Here is an 18,530-nt window from a genome sequence, read left to right as displayed (position 1 = left end):
ATGTTGGAAATTTTTACTGTATGGCTAGCATCTTTCCTAAATAAGAGCATAACATGGCATCCTTAACCTTTAAAAATCAACAAAAAACCTTACTCCTCAGTTCAGTCAATCATTTGCTTTCATTACTGATTTACAGTTCTTTGTAATTTGATTTTCAATTGTAGGTTTCTGATATTTTGATGCAATTCCAGTGTTCGTGACTTTTCTGTAACTTCTATTGTCAGCACTCTAAAATCCATGACCGTCCCCCTTCCGCCTTGGAGCGGTAGAGAAAGGTACTTATTGTCCTTGTCTAAGAAGTCGGTCTTCAGTGGAGAGGCAGCCGTAGTGGCAGCCTCTGAGCAGTCATGCAGTATACGTAAAGATTTCCTTTAGGATCAGAATAAAACTTAGGATGTGAATGATATTCATTTCAATATCTGAAATTACATAATGTTACCCTCCTTTTAATTAAAAAAAACTCATTTTTAAAATAAAAAAAAATTTTTTTACGTTGAAGGAGGAAACTTATTGGCACAGCTATTTTGTTTTTCCTTGTTAACAGGATGAAGCAGTGATTTTTAAGCAGTAGAAGCTTGTCTCTCCCAAACTAGTTTCATTGTAGGATTAGAGGTATGTGGCACCACGTTAGAGAGGTTTTGGGGGACAAAGGAGGATGGGCAGGTAGTGCTGAGTAAAAGCCTATCGCTGGTTGGGATATGAATCTTTTTTTGTGGCTGACAAAATATACACCTTTTACTAGTTCAGTTTGATTCTACCTTAAATCTTGCAAGCTCACTTCAGTCTCAGTGTCTATTGAACAAGCAGTAACTATGTCACAGTTTCAAGGCATGTCTTAAAGCTGGAAACTTGCTGAATTTCAAAACGAACTCATCATCTAGATCTGCCGAATTCCTCCAACTTGGTCTATTTTTCTTTATCCTTTTGCTTTATTTTCTCTCATCTCTTCTTCACTGAGTTTCTTGGGGGCAAATATGAATTCCATCTATAATATACATCTTCTACAGAGCTGGAAAGCACAACTCTCAGTGTTGCGTGTGTGAATGTATGGATACTTTTCCCATTTGGAAGGTGATGTATGATACTCATAACTATAGGCTATATTAATAAATTGTACAAGAATGTAACTTTCTTATTTTAAAAAATGAGTCTTTAGCCCACAAATGTAGCAAAGACTTAGTATCAGCCAACTAAGTGACTTGATCCTTTTTCCTGAGATTACATCTATATTTTCAGATTAAAAAAATAAAGGCATTAGGGGAAGAGACACTAAGACCAGGACCTGGCATCTGCTGAGACTTATGTAGTTTCATCCCCTCTTTGATCTGGGTCCAGTTAGGTTATTGTTTTCTTCCCTCCAGATACAGTCTTCTTTACATCCCTTGTCTTCCACTTTTCTCTTTTACTTTCTGTCTCTGTCTCTCCTTCTCCCTCTTCCTCTCCCTCTCTCCCGTTTTGTGTGCCACATACCACTTAAGTTCAATGAAAATGACTGAAGCAGAACTACCTTAACATGAATGTACTTCACAAACATAATAGTGAACAAAGGAAGCCAGACACAACAGACTGTATACTGTATGATTCCAATTACACAATTTTCCAAAATAGGCAAAAGTAACTTATGGTGTCAGAAGTCACAATGGCAGTTAACTTGAGGAGAGGTTATTAACAGAAGAGAAAATGAGGGGTGCTTCTCAGATCATGGTCCCTGTTGATTTGGATTCTGGTCACCTTGGTTTGTTTATTTTTTGAAATTCATTTAAATATACAGATGGATATTGACAATACATACACATATATATACATATATATACACACAAGTCATACATACATACACATATATATACACAAGTCAAACTATCAAAATTATTTATATCTTCTAACTAGCAGGTGGTGATTTTAATCAGAGGACTAAGTCCTCCACATTTTCTACAAAGCATTTAAATCCACAGGGAAGGAGTGGGGAGGCAGGCATCTTACCCTGTATTCCAGTCAGCAATCCAGGGCTTGTTTGCTACATTAGCAATTCACTCTTGCTACATTTAGGCAGATTTACTAATACGTGAAACCTTGTATTCGATGCTCTTACCGTCTCTAATCTTCACCTCTAATATCTGTTTTTCTTAATTTTCTCTTATCTAGTGTTGCTTAATATTAGACACATGAGTTGAGAATGAACACATTTCATCACATGGTGTTATGAATCTGCCTTTTTACATTCTCCATTCCACACCCTTTTCCTTTTTTGTTTTAGTGTTCCAAGTGGAAGTATATAATCGTAATATAGATCCTTACAAGATTCCAAATTTAAAATGTATGCAGCAACAGTAGTGTACCTAATCTGGCGTTGATTATATTTCCTGATATCTGACAAGTCTTCTCAATTTTTTTTTAGGTTTTGGTGGTAATGATGGAAGGAAACTTGTCAGTAACAACCCAGTAAAAGAGAGAATAATTAATTCTCAATTTAATTTATGAGCAATCAGGACCACGTTTGGGGTATATATTATTTGCTGGGGAAATTGAAGAAGACATTGTCTCAAAGGGCATTGTTAACAAGGCTATCCGATTCTTAACTCTTTAATTAAGAAATCAGAATAGTCTTTTCATATTGGCTTCCTCATAAAAGGAGTTGAAAGCCCTCTTTTTAATTATCAGGGAATTATGTGGCAAATCTCTTTTCTCAGTAAGTTTTGGAAGAATTCACCGGAGGCTCAGGTTTTCTTTGGCAGAAGATTTAATAATGAATTCGGTTTCTTCAAGAGATATCAGACTAGACAAATTTTCGATTCCTTCTTCTGGTCAGCTCAGTAAAGTGTATTTGTCATCCAAATGTATCGGCAAACTTTTTGCCAGCATTTTCTTATATCTTCTGCCACGGGGCTCACTCTTCTGAGGAATCACCCCATCTCCACACTACTTTCTGTAGTGCTTTCTATATTTAGCTGCTTTGGGCAACTGTTTTTGTATTACTATTATTTTTTTAATATGTTTTATCTTCTCTGAGATTAACTGAAAATGGGTTTGCCATTTGTTTGTCATTTCACTTTTGCACAACATGCAAGATGAGAAGGATATTTCTGTCTCTAACCACTCTGTTCACGACAAAGGTTTTCCCTGTTCGTTTTGGGAATAAAATTAAGGAAAAAATGTTTCCTTACCCAGATCTCTTCAGTGTTTTTTCTCTAAAATAGTGCCCACACTTACCACAAATTCAGGTTATTTGTGAAAGTACCATTTCCCAGATTCAAGAATTTGCCTTGAACAAAGAAGTAAATATGTGTGAGAGACAGTATTAAAAATTGGGGAAACAAGAATGAGAGTAGGAAATAGCAGTAATAAAACAACAAACCTGAGAGTATTGAAAGCATGAGCTGGGAGTATATTTTGAAATGGGAGAAAGAAAAAGAAAGTAAATGTGGGAAAGTTTTTGCTCAGAATGGCTGTGGCAGTGGATTTAATGCTTCGTAAGGTGCTTCTTCAGTCAACTCAGGAATTTAAGATGACTGTAGACCAGTTTCCCAAGAGAAGTTAATCCCTTTACAAGAAAATTTCTATTCTTTTAAAATAGACTGTTTATCCTAGATATACTAACATCTGATTACTTGGAGCTACTATGCCTTCACCTCTTTTTCCCTGTCTTTCTGTGCCATTTTGATGATTCTCCCTTTGTTTCCTTATCACCTCTGTTTCTTCCCAATTTCCAGGACAGAAGCTCTCATTTATTTTATTTTACTTTTTTAAAAATTGAAGCGTAGTTAAATCATAATGTTGTGTTAGTTTCTGGTGTACAGCAAAGTGATTATGTGTATATAATCAAAGTGTATATATATTCATATTGTTTTCCGCTGTAGTTTATTACAAGGTATCGAATATAGTTCCCTGTGCTATGCAGTAGGACCTGGTAGTTTATCTTTTTTATATGTAGTTGTTTGTAGCTGCTAATCCCAAACTCCTAATTTATCCCTCCTCCTCTTTTCCCTTTGGTTACCGTTAAGTTTGTTTTCTGTGTTTGTGCATCTTCTTCTGTTTTGTAAATAAAAATTCTCATTTATACTTCAGAGTTCATTTAAAATTATGTTACGTGTCATTGTACTATTCATATTTTTGCCATATTTCTAAGAAAAAATCATGAAAAGCTTAGTATCCTGTGAATAAATCACAAGTATCACTGACAGGCGAGTGATTTATTTTGGGCTTTGAGCCCTGTTTTGCTATTTAGAATATAATACCAAGAAAACTGTCATTTATGTGAATGCTCGCACTGCTTTTACCTACAAGGTAGAGTGCTCATCAAGTAGAACTGATTCTTTTGGGGTGGCAAAAATACGCCTCTGAAAAGATACATCAGCAAAGTACAATTACAGTGCCAGCAGTTTTCATGCTCTGTACTAAGTACTGGATTGCTTTGTTATGCTGTATTTCCCTCCTGATGGTGTGGACAGTGATGGGATAAAGCGTGTTGTTTTAAAACACTACCAACATAAATTTTTCTAAAATGAGATTTAACATGAACTCTACTACACTGTCTAGCACGATTACTATATGTACCAAATATAGTAACATGGTAAGATATTACTTATAATATGGTAAGATTTACCAAATGTACTAATTCATCAACAAGAGAGAAATATTGACTTCATTTCAAACAGAAAGGTTTATGTTTTATTTATTCCATTAAACTCTCATTCTCTTTTCTTTTCTCTGGAAAAAGAACAAGCCTAGAGGCATAAAAGAGGAAGCTAAGATTATAAATTCCAAAATATAATTCAAAGTACAAATTCTCAATACCATATTCACATCAGAAAATATGATTTCTCTGAAGTGTGCTGTCAAAATGCAAACTTCAGAAGCTACGTATTCCTTATATCTGCTTTGGATGTTATTTCAGGACATTCAGAATAATCCCTTCTTATCTTTGGAACTCAAACAGAAGCTCTTACATTTTTCCTTTTCTATACAAAGAAATGTTAAGGAAAGGTTATATTTTGAACATGTTTTAAATAAAAATATTTTAAAAAGAAAACCTAATGAAATTCACCCATTTATGTATCTATAACTGTCATCACAATGAAAAGACAGTAGTTAATTTTATCCTTGTGCATCTATGAATATATATTCTGATAAAAATCCGTTTTTGAAGAGAATAGACGTGGATGGGGCCCATATTGGTCTTTTATAATTATTTCTACCTACAAATAATTAGGCAGATTATTTAAGATTCCTCATGGTTCCAAAAAGGAGTGGCACATAAAAGTTACTACTGGTGATTAACTTGATGTCTGGCAAAATCTCACATTATTGCTATCTCATCTATTTCCTATAATACTCTGACAAAGGACAATGTGAAAACCTAAAATAGCATTATAAACTAGGACTTAAAGGAAATGATACAGTAGTAGTAGAAGAGTTTTCCTAATTTCAATGCCAATCAATTGTGTTAAATAAATAAATGGAAGAGCCCTTTATCTCTGTGAAAATTGAGGTTTATACTAAGCAGAAAACTTGTCTCATTTCCTCTGCCTTGTAGTGTATACTTAAATGACTGTTCTTTTATGCTTCAAATTAGTTATCCTTCCCATTAGAAACTCTCATCCTCCATATCTTTTTATAAGACATTTTTTAAAAAGAAGTTTTAGGTTTACAACAAGAAATAAGTACAGAGATTTCCATATCCTCCCTGCCGCCACACACGCATAGCCTCCCCCATTATCAACATTAGTCACTCACATGTTATTTTATGATATTTTATTTACCAAGGATAAACTTACATTGACATATCATGATCACCCAAAGTTCGTAGTTTACCTTATGGTTCACTCTTGGTGTTGTACACTCCATGCATTTGTACAAATATATTATCACATATATACGTCTTTATGATACACAGATTATTTTCACTGCTCTAAAAATCGTCTGTGCTTTGCCTATTCATCTTCCCTTCCCCCTTTCCCTCACAACCACTGATCTTTCCCGTTGTTGCCATAGTTTTGCCTTTTTCAGAACGTCATGTGGTTGAAGTCATAAGGTATTTAGCCTTTTCAGATTAGCTTCTTTCATCTAGTAATATGCATTTAAGCTTTTTCTATGTCTTTTCATGGTTTAATAGCTTATTTATTTTCAGTGCTAAATAGTATTCCATTGTCTGGATGTAACACAGTCCATCCATTTACCCACTGAAGCACGTCCTTTTTTTATTATTATTATTAAAGTATAGCATATGTATAATACAACCCCCCACCCCCCCAAAAAAATACAGTTGCAAGAATTTTTACAAAATGGGCTTATCCACGTAACCAAAACACAGATAAAAAATTGTAACATTAGGAAAACTGACTGTTCCCTTGTGAGAATACCTTCTGGTGACCGTTGTGATCATCACCCTCCCTCAAAAGTAAGCCACTGTTCTGATTTCTAACAATATAAATCAGTTTCCTCTATTTTTTAACTTTTTAGAAATGGAATCATACAGTATATATTAATTTGTACATGCTTCTTTCACTCAACAAGGTATTTGTGAGATTTACCATTGTTATTGCATATAATTGTAGTTTGTTCATTCTCAGTGTTGGATATAGTATTCCATTATGAATCTATCAGAGTTTGTCCATCCTGCCATTGACAGAGATTTGGGTTGTTTCCAGTTTGGGCTATTATTTTCAGATCCATATATTTCAGAGATCATAACTAAAAGTTCTGTTGAGTAGATACTGAAGGATAAAAGTGCTGGGTTACAGGGAATGTATATGTTCAATTTCATTGATAGTGTGTACTTCCGTAGTAATTGTACCAGTTTACGCTTCCAGTGGCAGTGTATGAAAGTTCCAGTAGTGCAGGTTATTAATACTTTATTTTTTTATTGAAGTATAGTTGATTTACAATGTTCTGTTAATTTCTGCTGTACAGCAAAGTGATCCAGTTATAATATATATATATTCTTTTAAAAATTATTTTCCTTTATGGTTTATCACCGGATATTGAGTATAGTTCCCTGTGCTGTACAGTGGGACCTTGTTGTTTATCCATTCTATATATAATGGTTTGCATATGTTAACCCCAAACTCCCAGTCCATCCGTCTCCCACACCCCCCTTCCTCTATGGCAAACACAAGTCTTCTTTTTATCTGTGAGTCTGTTTCTGTTTCACAGATAGGTTCATTTGTGTCATAGTTTAGATTCCACATGTACGTGGTATCGTATCGTATTTATCTTTCTCTTTCTGACTTACTTCACTTATGATAATCTTTAGGTTCATCCATGTTGCTGCAAATGGCATTATTTTGTTCTTTTTTTGTGGCTGAGTAGTAGTATTCCATTGTATATATGTACCACATCTTCTTTATCCATTCATCTGTTGATGGACATTTAGGTTGTTGCCATGTCTTGGTTATTGTGAATAGTGCTGCTATGAGCATAGGGCTGCCTGTATCTGTTTTAGTTGTAGTTGTGTCCGAATATATGCCCAAGAGTGGGATTACTAGATTATATGGCTACTCAGTTTTTAGTTTTTTTGAGGAACCTCCATACTGTTTTCCATAGTACCCACTGAAGCACATCTTGATTGCTTCCAAGTTTGGGCAGTTATGAACAAAGCACTGTAAACATCCATGTGCAGGTTTTTGTGTGGACACACGTTTTCAGTTCTTTTGGTTATATACCAAGGAGCATGACTGCTGGATCATATGGTAAGATTATGTTTAGTTTTGTAAGAAACCACTTCCAAAGTGGCTTTACCATTTAGCACTAGCAGTGAATGAGAGTTCCTAGTACCCCACATCTTTGCCATCATTTGGTGTTGCCAGTGTTGCAGGTTTTGGCCATTCTAATAGGTGTGTAGTGGTATTTCATTGTTGTCTCCATTTATTGAAAGACTAAAATTCTTAATAAATAACAGGGTAGAGATTAGATGTTTGGGCTGGTAGTGATGCATTTTCGAATCTTGACAGGTGAAATGCTCACTAAGAAGTAATACCAGAGGGAGTGGAATGATGGAGAGAACTGGTAGTTGAGCAATTTGGGGACAACAATTAACACATTTGGTGCACTGCAAATGAATAGCACAATATTTAAGAATATTTGTTTATTTAGAAATCAAAAAGGCCTGAACTATGGTTGATTTTCTTTTACTTTTTAATTATATTGAAGTATAGTTGATTTACAATGTTGTGTTAATTACTGCTTTACAGCAAAGTGACTCAGTTACACATATATACACATTGTTTTTCATATTCTTTTCCATTATGGTTTATCACAGGATATAATTCCCTGAGGTATACAGTAGGACCTTGTTATTTTTTCATTCTATATATAATAGTTTGCATCTGCTGATCCCAACCTCCCAATCCTTCCCTCCCCCACTCCCTCTTTCCCTTGGCCACCATAAGTCTTCTCTATACCTGTGAGTCTGTTTCTGTTTTGTAGGTGGGTCTATTTGTGTTGTGTTTTGGATTCCACATATAAGTGATATCATACGGTTATTTGTCTTTCTGACGTACTTCGCTTAGTATGATAATCTCTAGGTTAACAATTTTCAAATTGTTGTGTATTTGGTCAAGTGTTTTAATCTCTATATGCCTCAGCTTCCTTATTTTTAAATCACAGTAATTAAATTCTTTCTCATGTGGTTGTTGCTTAGAAGAGGTACACAAAACATTTAGTCCAGTGTCATGTATGTGCTGAACACTCACTACATGGTGGCTTTTTTATTTACTTTTTTATTCTGTTTCAATCCAAGTACTTTAAATGTTACCAGTCACCGACATGTGGGCTATGAGCTGGGCATATTCATGTTCAGTTATGAGCTGAACAATCCAAGAAAGGAGTTCTACCAGGACCCATGTAGATAGAAATAGACTGGAAGGATATGCAAGTTCGTGCTATACAAAATCCTGAATGTGGGGAGATACCTCCTATTTTGAGGAAACACTTTTCTAATGGAACCTATAGAAATACTACCAAAAAAGGTACAGAAAAATTCACACAGGATGTGTACATCTCTGATAATGTATTGAAAGAACAAGGGAAAAAGAACAAGGATGGCAGTATTCTCAAGGATGTAGGGCTACATTACCTCTCAAAATCTCAGCCCAAAACCATCAGAACAGAACAGGAAGAAAATAAATATTAAAAAAATAAAAAAAAAACTGAAACGAAAAGCTTCAATGAGAGATAAGGAAATATAAAAATAAAATAGCAAAATATAAATCCACAAAATAATGTTGATACTAAGGACAATTAAAATTGTGAGGTGAAAGAAAAACCATAGAAATTCCTCTGAAAGCAAAATCATGAAAAGATAAAAGTAAGGGAGGAGATGACAAATTCTATTAATTCATGCTTTCTTTAAACATATATTGAGTGTCTATTTCAGGAATGAAAGCACATCCATAAACAAATTTGTCACAAATAAGCTTCATCCTGAAGTACTTTTATTAAAGTGGGAGAAACAGATAATAAACTATCCATAATAAATACCTCATATGGAATATAAAAAGAGCTTAGAAGGTAACATTTGAGCAAATTCCATTAAATCTAAAAAGAGAGGTAGCATATGACTACCTAAGCGAAGAACTTTCAAACATAGGATATAACAAATAAAAAGACCTTGAGTTGGGAATATTTCTGATGTGTTTAAAGAAAAGCACGATGCTTGTATCTAGTTTGAGAGGAGGAGGGAAAGAGTAAAAGAGCTGTGGTTGTTTTAAGACCTTGAAGGCCATTGCAAGGACTTTAACTTTCACTCTGTGTGACTGGAGTTTATGTGAAAGTCTAAAAAAGAGGAATGAAATGAAAGACATCTGGCTGTTGTGGCAAAAATAGGTTAGAGAGGTAAGATGACGTAAGGTGGAAGCAGTATTATAGGAAAGAGATGCTGATGGTTGGACCAGTGCAGTAGCTTTGGGAGAATGTAAGTGGTCAGAATCCAGAAATCGTTTTTAAGTAAAACCAATACAATTACTTGACAAAATGTGCATGAAAGGTGAAAGGGAGAGAAATGGGAGTCAAACCACTGTCAACTGATACGGAGAAGATACTGTGTGGAGCAATTTGAAGGGGAGGATTGGTTCAGTTTTGGCCTTACTGATTTGTGAAAACTTTAAGACATCCTAGTAGAGGTATGGAGTTGGATATACAAGGTTGTAGCTCATGTTTGGCTGTAGACATATATTTGTGCATCAAGAGTAAATAGGTGATATTATAAACCATGAGGCTAGATGACATCATCTAGGAGTGAGTATAGATAGAAAATGAAGGTCCATATAAGCAAGTTGGATAGCAAAGGTGACTGGCAAACAGTGATGAATTAGGGGTTGACAGTTTTATTTTTTTCCAGCATTTAAAAAATATTGTTCTAGCTTCTAGCTTCCATTGTGTCTAGTGAGATGTCAGTAGTAATTTGGGTCATTTGAATCATTGTTCACTGCATGTGATGTGTTATTTTTCTCTCATTTTCAATAGTTTCCATTCATTTTGGTTTTCAGTGTTTGACTGTCATGTGCTTAGGTTTGGTTCCTTTTTATTAATTCTCTTTGGTATTCACTGAGGTTTTGAACTTATAATTTTATGTCTCTCACTAAATTTTGGAATCTTTTGAGCGTGCTTTTCATTTAAAAAATTATTATTTGTTCTTTTTAAAGAGTTTATATTTCTCTGCTGAAATTTTCTCTTTTTAAAATTTAAGCATATGTTTCTTAATGTCCTTGAGCATAGTTATAATAGTTCTTATCTAGTAATTTTTTTTGTATGTTAAATCATTTTGGAAGGTATTCTCAAACATTTCAAAAGATATGCTATATAAAGTCTGGATTCTAAAAATTATCTTTTTTTAATTGGTATGCAGCTAATCTGGCTAAAATCAAACTGTTAAAGCTCTGTTTTCAGTGTCTGGTAAGGCAAATTTCAAATTGGTGATTTTTATCTTAGCCAGGGTACTTGGAATCTGCCCTGTTCACCCCTGGTTCAAAGGTTAGTTAAACATTTGGATAGAGTTCCTTTCCGGAAATTTTCACCTTATTCTCCAGTGTTTTTTCAAGTACAAGACTTTAGGGTTTAACTATGTTATGTGGCCACACTAGGGTCTACCGTTATGATAAAATCTATAGAAACAGGAAACTCATACTGCCATTCACAGCCCCAAGTGTTGACTCCTTTCCAGTATCTGTTTGCTTTGTTCATTCTCCATGGACTCCATTGCCTTTTGCTCTTATTTTTTAGCATGTAGATTTGTCATATGTTAGAAGCTTGGATTGATCAGAATTATTTGGCTACACTGAAAGTAAATGTTTAATTATTTTCCTTTCAAATCTTGTTTTTAACTGTGAAATGAAAGCCTCATGCCACTAATGAGGGCATTAAGGCCTCATCAGAAATCTTGCCAATGACACAGTATACACTGCAGTTTTTATTAATAACACTTGGTGATAAAAGAGAGAAAAAAAGATTTGGCCTTCCAATGCAACATACCCCTCATTATCCATTTCATCATTGACTTATTCATTCAACATAGTTACATTTGTAAGCCACACATTTATCTATGTACTTAGGATAGAACTGTTAAAAATATAACATCTGTCCTTATGGAGTTTATGTTGTAGGAGAATGACAGAAAGATAAAACAGTAGGCAATAAGTAAGAAAATTGTCTAGCATGGTAGAAGGTGAAAAATGCCATGTAAAATAGGGGGGCCTAGAAACAAAAATGTGAGAAATAGTGGTACTTCAGAGTTTGTAGCTGTAAGTAAGGTGCTACTTCATTCAGAAGTGGAGTTTTGAGCACAATCATAGAGGAGACAAGTGAATTGCCACCCAAGTGGATATCTGGCTTCCAAGAAGGGGCCATGCTCTTTGTAAGAGAGGCCTCTAGAACCTGCAAGGAGCTCAGTGTATCTGGAACCAGAGGTGAGTAGCAGGAATTGAAGACAAAGACGTAACAGGGTGAGAAATTACGTAGGGCCTGTTTGCACACTGTACGGAAATTAGTTTTCAGAGTGAATGAAAAGAGGAGCCATTAGAGGGGTTCAAGCCTTGGGCTGACATTATCTTAGACAAATGATCAGACTGGCTGCTTTATTAAAAATAGCCCGTAGAAAGAAACTTAGTGTGAGGCTATCAAAGTAATCCAAGTTATCCATGTTGGGGAGTCATACCAGGCTACTGCACGGTACAAGTGGGAAGCAAGTCCAAACTATAGATATATTTTAAAAGTAGACACGAAAGGATTTCATGGTGGATCAATATATGTGTGGGGTGTAAGAAAGGTAGAGGGGTCAAGATGACTCCAAAATTATTGGCCTGAGCAGCTAAGATTATTAAAATAAGGAAGCTTATTAAGGGATGTGACGACGGAGTAGGTGTGAGGGGGGATGATCAAGAGTTCAGTTTTTTGTTGTTGTTGTTGTTTTATTGCAGTACACGGGCCTCTCACTGTTGTGGCCTCTCCCGTTGCGGAGCACAGGCTCCGGACGCGCAGTCTCAGCGGCCATGGCTCACGGGCCCAGCCGCTCCGCGGCATGTAGGATCTTCCCGGACCGGGGCACGAACCCGTGTCCCCTGCATCGGCAGGCGGACTCTCAACCATTGCACCACCAGGGAAGCCCAAGAGTTCAGTTTTGACCAGGCTGAGTTTGAGAGGTCTTATTCGGCATCAAAGTGGAGAGGTTGAATAGCGGTAGATATGTGAATCTGGACTAAAAATCTAGATATATGAATCATACAATGGTGTGAACTAGAGATATAAATTTGAGAGTTATGTATAAATATACACTATTCCAAGCCATGAGAGTGGATGTCAAGGGAGTGAGTGTAGTCACAGTCTAGAGGAGACCCCCTGTGCTCTGGAGCTCTCCAACATTAACTCATGGCATCTTCAAGTTTTCTCTGCATAAATCTATGACTCTATCAGACAGAACATGAAAAATCACTGATTTGCGTAAGATCCTCATTTTACTTATGAACAAACTGAAAGACAGAAGGGTAAATTTATCAAATGATTTATCCAGTGTCAAAACTAATTGGTGATAGAGCCAGGACTAAATGCCTCAGTTATCTGACTAATAATTAAAAGACTATTTGTAAAACAAGAGGGAATAAGGCAGCAAGTGTTTCTTCAAAGACCCAAAGAATAGATGTCTCTGTTTATTAAATAATTAATTATAGAGTCCTGTGCTTAATTAAGCACAGACTTTGAAAGCCTTGCTAAAAGACACTTACATATAACTCAGTCTTAAGAAAATTCAAAACTATCCAATTGAGGGAGTGTGGAGTGTCTTGTGTGTATTCAGCGCCTTTCACCACACTTCCTTTACCATTTCTTATCAGTAACAGAATAAAAGAGAAAATAAAATTATATTGTAATTTCAGAGAAAATAATATACACAAAGGAATAGTCAGTGATGGTCTATTTGAATTTTATAGGAATATTTGCTGAATTTCTGGTAGACGCATGCTTGAAGTCCTAAATTCTCCTTTTATATATTAGATGGAAACATTCTGCTATAAATACTTTATTTTTGAATATTTTTGAATAAAGCTATCCAGATAAAATAATATTTTACAATTATATGGAAACTTTTATATTAAAGAATATTTTCCTAACTTTGTAAACAACATCATTTCACATACTGCTGGATTTCAGCTGCTATTAGGACACTTGGCATTACCACCAGGCAATAATTCTCAGAGTGTAAAAAAAAAAAAAAAAGGTAATACCACATCCTATTTAGTGAACTGGGATCCTAAATACATGGAGCATATTTACTTTTAACCCGCAAGCAGTATGCACCCAATAAAATGTGAGCAATAATGTTATTTTCAGGAGTAGATATCTGTGTCTAGAAGAGTGAGTTTGAAAGTAGAAATGGACATTTTTCATTCTCAATTGGATGACTGTGTCATACTTTCTAAGTGCAAGACAGATTTTCTCTGCCTTTCTTATTCATGCAATGTGCTTCAATTTATAGAGTGTCAAGATCAACATTAAGCTACTAAGGAAATAATGCAGCAATGGATGACCAAATAGCCATGGTGAACGGTTGAGTGGAATCATCCCCGCTCATTTCACTAAGATTCTACTGGGAATTGTTATGACATCTCTGACCTACCAATATTTTCCATAATTTCAGCAATGAATTCTTCAGTATTGCTTGATTTTATTAGTGTTCCTGCATTAGATATATCAATTGGTGGGAACAAAGACAAGTTGAAATGATATACCCAAGGTAGAAAAGGAGAACTTTTACTTACTGTCTCCAATCTGCCTTCTTGAAGCTTACAGATTCCTCTACCTAGGGTCCATACCTGTGGTTGGAAATAAAAGGTCACTACATTTATTCTCTCCCCAACTAATCCACCCGAGTATTAAGTTATTTTTATCTTAAGTTTGATCTATAATATATTTATCCTTCATGAGAACCCATTCTTTCAACATGTTCTCATTGTTTCACTCCACCTTTCCTAAGGCACCATTTCTATTCTGATTTTTTAATATGGTTCATTACTTATGTATCCAAGTTTTTGTGCAGCTGGCCCCTTTTTGGTTATCAGGTTTCACACTAAATTGCAAACAAAGGGATTGGAGAAAAACAGGGATTGTTTGTTAACACTAGTGTTCTGGGGGTCTCTATAGCATTAAGTAATTTTTAACAATTTAGTCATTTTTTGTTTTACATAGCACTTGATCAGTGCCCAGTTTTAAAAAGTCAAGAATAATGTTTCTTCTACACTTCCAAGTGTGATTCGTAGACAGTAGGTGCTGTCAACCAAAGTGGGATTGAAGTACACGACACGACTAAGCTTCTTCCTTGAATACTTCTCACACAGTCCTTCTAGGAGGAAAATATTATTTTCCAGATAAAATAAGTGAGGATAATAAAATATAAATAAGTTGCTTTTCTTTTAAAAAGTATATAGCATAGGTAATATAAAGAAACAATGGAGTCTGGGTCTTTAACTCATATTTTGCCCTTTGCCCTTATTCCTTTTTTTTTTTAAATGCTGTTGCCACTTGCCTTTTTCACCATAGATTATTCTGAATGTTTTCATTTAATCCTATCATTTATATTGTGAACGTGTTTTTGAAACTTAGCATTGTGTGTGTGTGTGTGTGTGTGTGTGAGAGAGAGACAATAGATTGGTCACGTGTACCTTTAATTTTTGTTAGTTTCTTTAATATTAATAAAAATTTAGATATCTCTTAGTTAAAAATCCTCATAATGGGTTAAGTGGGTGAAATTACTTGTCCAGGGTAATTTTACTAAGATATTTACTGGCATATACAAGAGTTTCCTTTTTGTATTCTACTGTATGTTTCTTTATGTTTCCCTATGATGAGTTCATTTTTGAATATTAGAGTGATAAATTACTCTGTGTTTCAAATCTAAAAGAAGAATGTGAATAAAAACAAATTTATTTTCTGTTCAAAACAATAAGAGCAAATTCAGAATGGGAAAAGAAAATGTGGGAGAGAGCTAAAATATAAGAAAAATCAGCAGATCATAGTCATCTGAATGACAGAAACATACGTTAAAAATATAAAGTACATAAAGCTTTTACATTTACTTTTAGAGAAACTTTTAGTTTGTTATTTCTAACTTCTCTGAATTTCTCTGGGATTTTATTTTGCCACTATCATAACATTCATATATCTTTAATGTAGAGTTATATATATTTATTAAATTCCCTTAGCTGACCAAGTTGCCTTCAAGTCAACTTGTATATCAAGTGGCTCACCACGTTATACAGCTGTTCTTTGTATAAAGTAGGAATTCAATATTGCCTGACATTGTTGTTAATAAATATTTTAGAAAATGAATGAGGGAATAAGGGAGTGAATTTATCCATAGGCTAATAGTTCCTGCCAAGTGTCGTTAGAGGTAAGTGGTTAATACTGCTGATGGAGGCCATTACTGATTTATGATTGCCAACCTCAGCTGGGGCCCCAGAGACACTGGGTGATTCTGTGTAAATTTCTACCACTCCCTTCAAATTCATTATCCAATTTACCAACCCTGTGTTACGTAGTGAATATTAAAGTCAGTAAACCGGAACTTCCTTAACTTTCTTACTTTCCCTCCATAGTCACAGTTCCAAGATACTGTATTTCATTGTGTGTGTGCATATACTTCAGTTTAGTTATTGTGTTGTTAATAGACAATTGCCCATTGTCCTTATGTTCATATCTCACATAGGTATAACACAGTTGTAGTATGGACATTCTTATATCTTCCCCAGTGTTTTTTTTTTTTTTTCCTGTACGTGGGCCTCTTACTGTTGTGGCCTCTCCCGTTGCGGAGCACAGGCTCCGGATGTGCAAGCTCAGTGGCCATGGCTCACGGGCCCAGCCACTCCACGGCATGTGGGATCTTCCCGAACTGGGGCATGAACCCGCGTCCCCTGCATCGGCAGGCAGACTCTCAACCACTGCGGCACTAGGGAAGCCCTTCCCCAGTGTTCTTGGGCAAGAGTTTAACTGGGTCATACATCTAGCAGTTGGATTTCTGGGTCAGAGGATATGCACAGCTTCAACTTTATGAAATAATGCCAAATTGTTTTCCAAAATTGTTGAAGCAATTTGCATTCCCGCCAATGGAATGTGAATGATCAAATTACTGTTTGTCTTTGCCAGTAGTTGATGGTGTCTCTAATACTTTGTGAATTTTACCAATCTGGTGTTGTGGAAGTTACCTTATCTGCTTTAAGTATACAGTCCCCTGATTGCTAATGAAGGGCGACATTTTTAAAAAATCCTACCTATTGAGAATTCTGATTTCATCCTTTGTGGAGAGACTGTCCATAATTTTCTTGTGTCTTTTATTGCTATGCAGATGTTCTTTATATAATCTTGATACTTAGCCTCTGTCAGTTTTAAATGTTGTAAATATATTTTTCCAATTTGTCTTTTGTGTATTCATTTACTTTAGAGTGCTTTTGATGAATAACATTCTTTATTTTAATGTAATTCAGTGTTTAGTAATTATTTTCCATTATCAAATTATCTATAACTTGTCAAATGATGCCCTGCATTAATTTCTGCAGCTATAAATTACTCTTGATGTTGGATAAGGCAGTTAATTCCCACTTTTACACTTAATGGCAATTAATGTAATTTAGTGACAGTTATTAATTCCACTTTGTCCGTTTAGTGATCACAAAATTTTCTTCTTATTCTCAATTAAAATTATTCCTTTTCCACTTGGATTTCTATTATTAATCCCCTTTAAGTTCCTTAGATTCCTAAAATTAAACTACCATAAACATGACATATCTTTCTATATTTTGTTTGCTGATATTTTGTTCCAGAGTTTTTCATCTATTGTGGCAATGAGATTGAGCACCGGGTTTTGTCAGGGTTATGCTGGCTTCATAAAATGGGTTTCTTTCTCTTCCTTTCTCTCTCGCTCTCTCTTTCCTATTATCTGAAAAAAAAAAAAGAGGTTTATTTCTTAAATACGTAGAAGAATTCAACAGGGAAATATCTGAGGCAAGTGTTTTCTTGGTAGGAAAGTCTCGGTTTTTAAAATAATTTATAGGTTTAGGTTTCTTTATAATTTTTTTTTTTTTTGCGGTATGCGGGCCTTTCACCGTTGTGGCCTCTCCTGTTGCGGAGCACAGGCGCCGGACGCGCAGGCTCAGCGGCCATGGCTCACGGGCCCAGCCGCTCTGCGGGATGTGGGATCCTCCCGGACCGGGACACGAACCCGTGTCCCCTACATCGGCAGGCGGACTCTCAACCACTGCACCACCAGGGAAGCCCCTATAATTATCTTTTTGATCTTTTTCATTTACTCTATGTAAGTTTGAATGCATTTTATTTTACTAGAGATTTATCTATATGTTCAAATTAGATGACATAGTTATTTAAAACGGACTCAAAATTTTTAATGTCTAGAGTCAAAAACAATATCTATTTTTTTTATTCCTTGTGTGGTATATTCTTTCCTTTTCATTGTTCAGGCCTAATAACAGCTTATGAATTGTATTAATTTATTCAAAGAATCATTTTACATGATCCTATTTGTTGTATATCCTATTTGTTGTATATTTGTTTTCTATTTCCTGAATTTCTACTCTTATCTGTATTGTTTCTTTACTTCCACCTTCTTTAACTTTAATTTGTTATTTTTTTCCTAATTTCATGAGAAGGTTGCTTAACCAATTTATTATTAACCTTTCTTCTTTTATAATATGTAGATTTTAAGCAGCAAGACCTGAAGCACATGTTTTCTTTGCAAGAAAGTTGGCTTTTGTTTTTGTTTTTCCACCATAGGTTTTAGTTTCTTTACAGTACAACATCTTTTAGGCTATGTATTCCCATCTATGTATACTTTGGCTATATCCATCATATTCTGAGATATCTTACTTTTTTATTGAATGAAAGTTTCTGTGAATTTTATATTCAAAAGTTTCACACAGATGATTTCGTATAATTCCATGAATCACTTTTTTTCCCTACTCCTATGTTGTCCCTCCCCCCATTTCATCTCTCCATTGGTAACCACTAGCTTGTTCTCTATATCTGTGAGTCTGTTTCTTTCT

The 18,530-nt window shown here is 35.1% G+C and overlaps 1 long non-coding RNA gene across 1 annotated transcript; it reads left to right on the top strand.

Annotated features, from left to right (window-relative positions):
- The first annotated feature begins 263 nt into the window (after positions 1–263).
- On the top strand, positions 264–1,257 carry LOC125965359 (uncharacterized). The gene is made up of 3 exons (XR_007479150.1): positions 264–275; positions 545–612; positions 1,237–1,257. It is a non-coding gene; the product is annotated as an uncharacterized LOC125965359 (long non-coding RNA).
- Positions 1,258–18,530: the final 17,273 nt, after the last annotated feature.

Source organism: Orcinus orca, chromosome 9 (assembly GCF_937001465.1).
Source record: "Orcinus orca chromosome 9, mOrcOrc1.1, whole genome shotgun sequence".
In the NCBI taxonomy this organism is placed as follows: domain Eukaryota; kingdom Metazoa; phylum Chordata; class Mammalia; order Artiodactyla; family Delphinidae; genus Orcinus; species Orcinus orca.
This window is presented reverse-complemented; position numbering and strand designations above follow the sequence as displayed.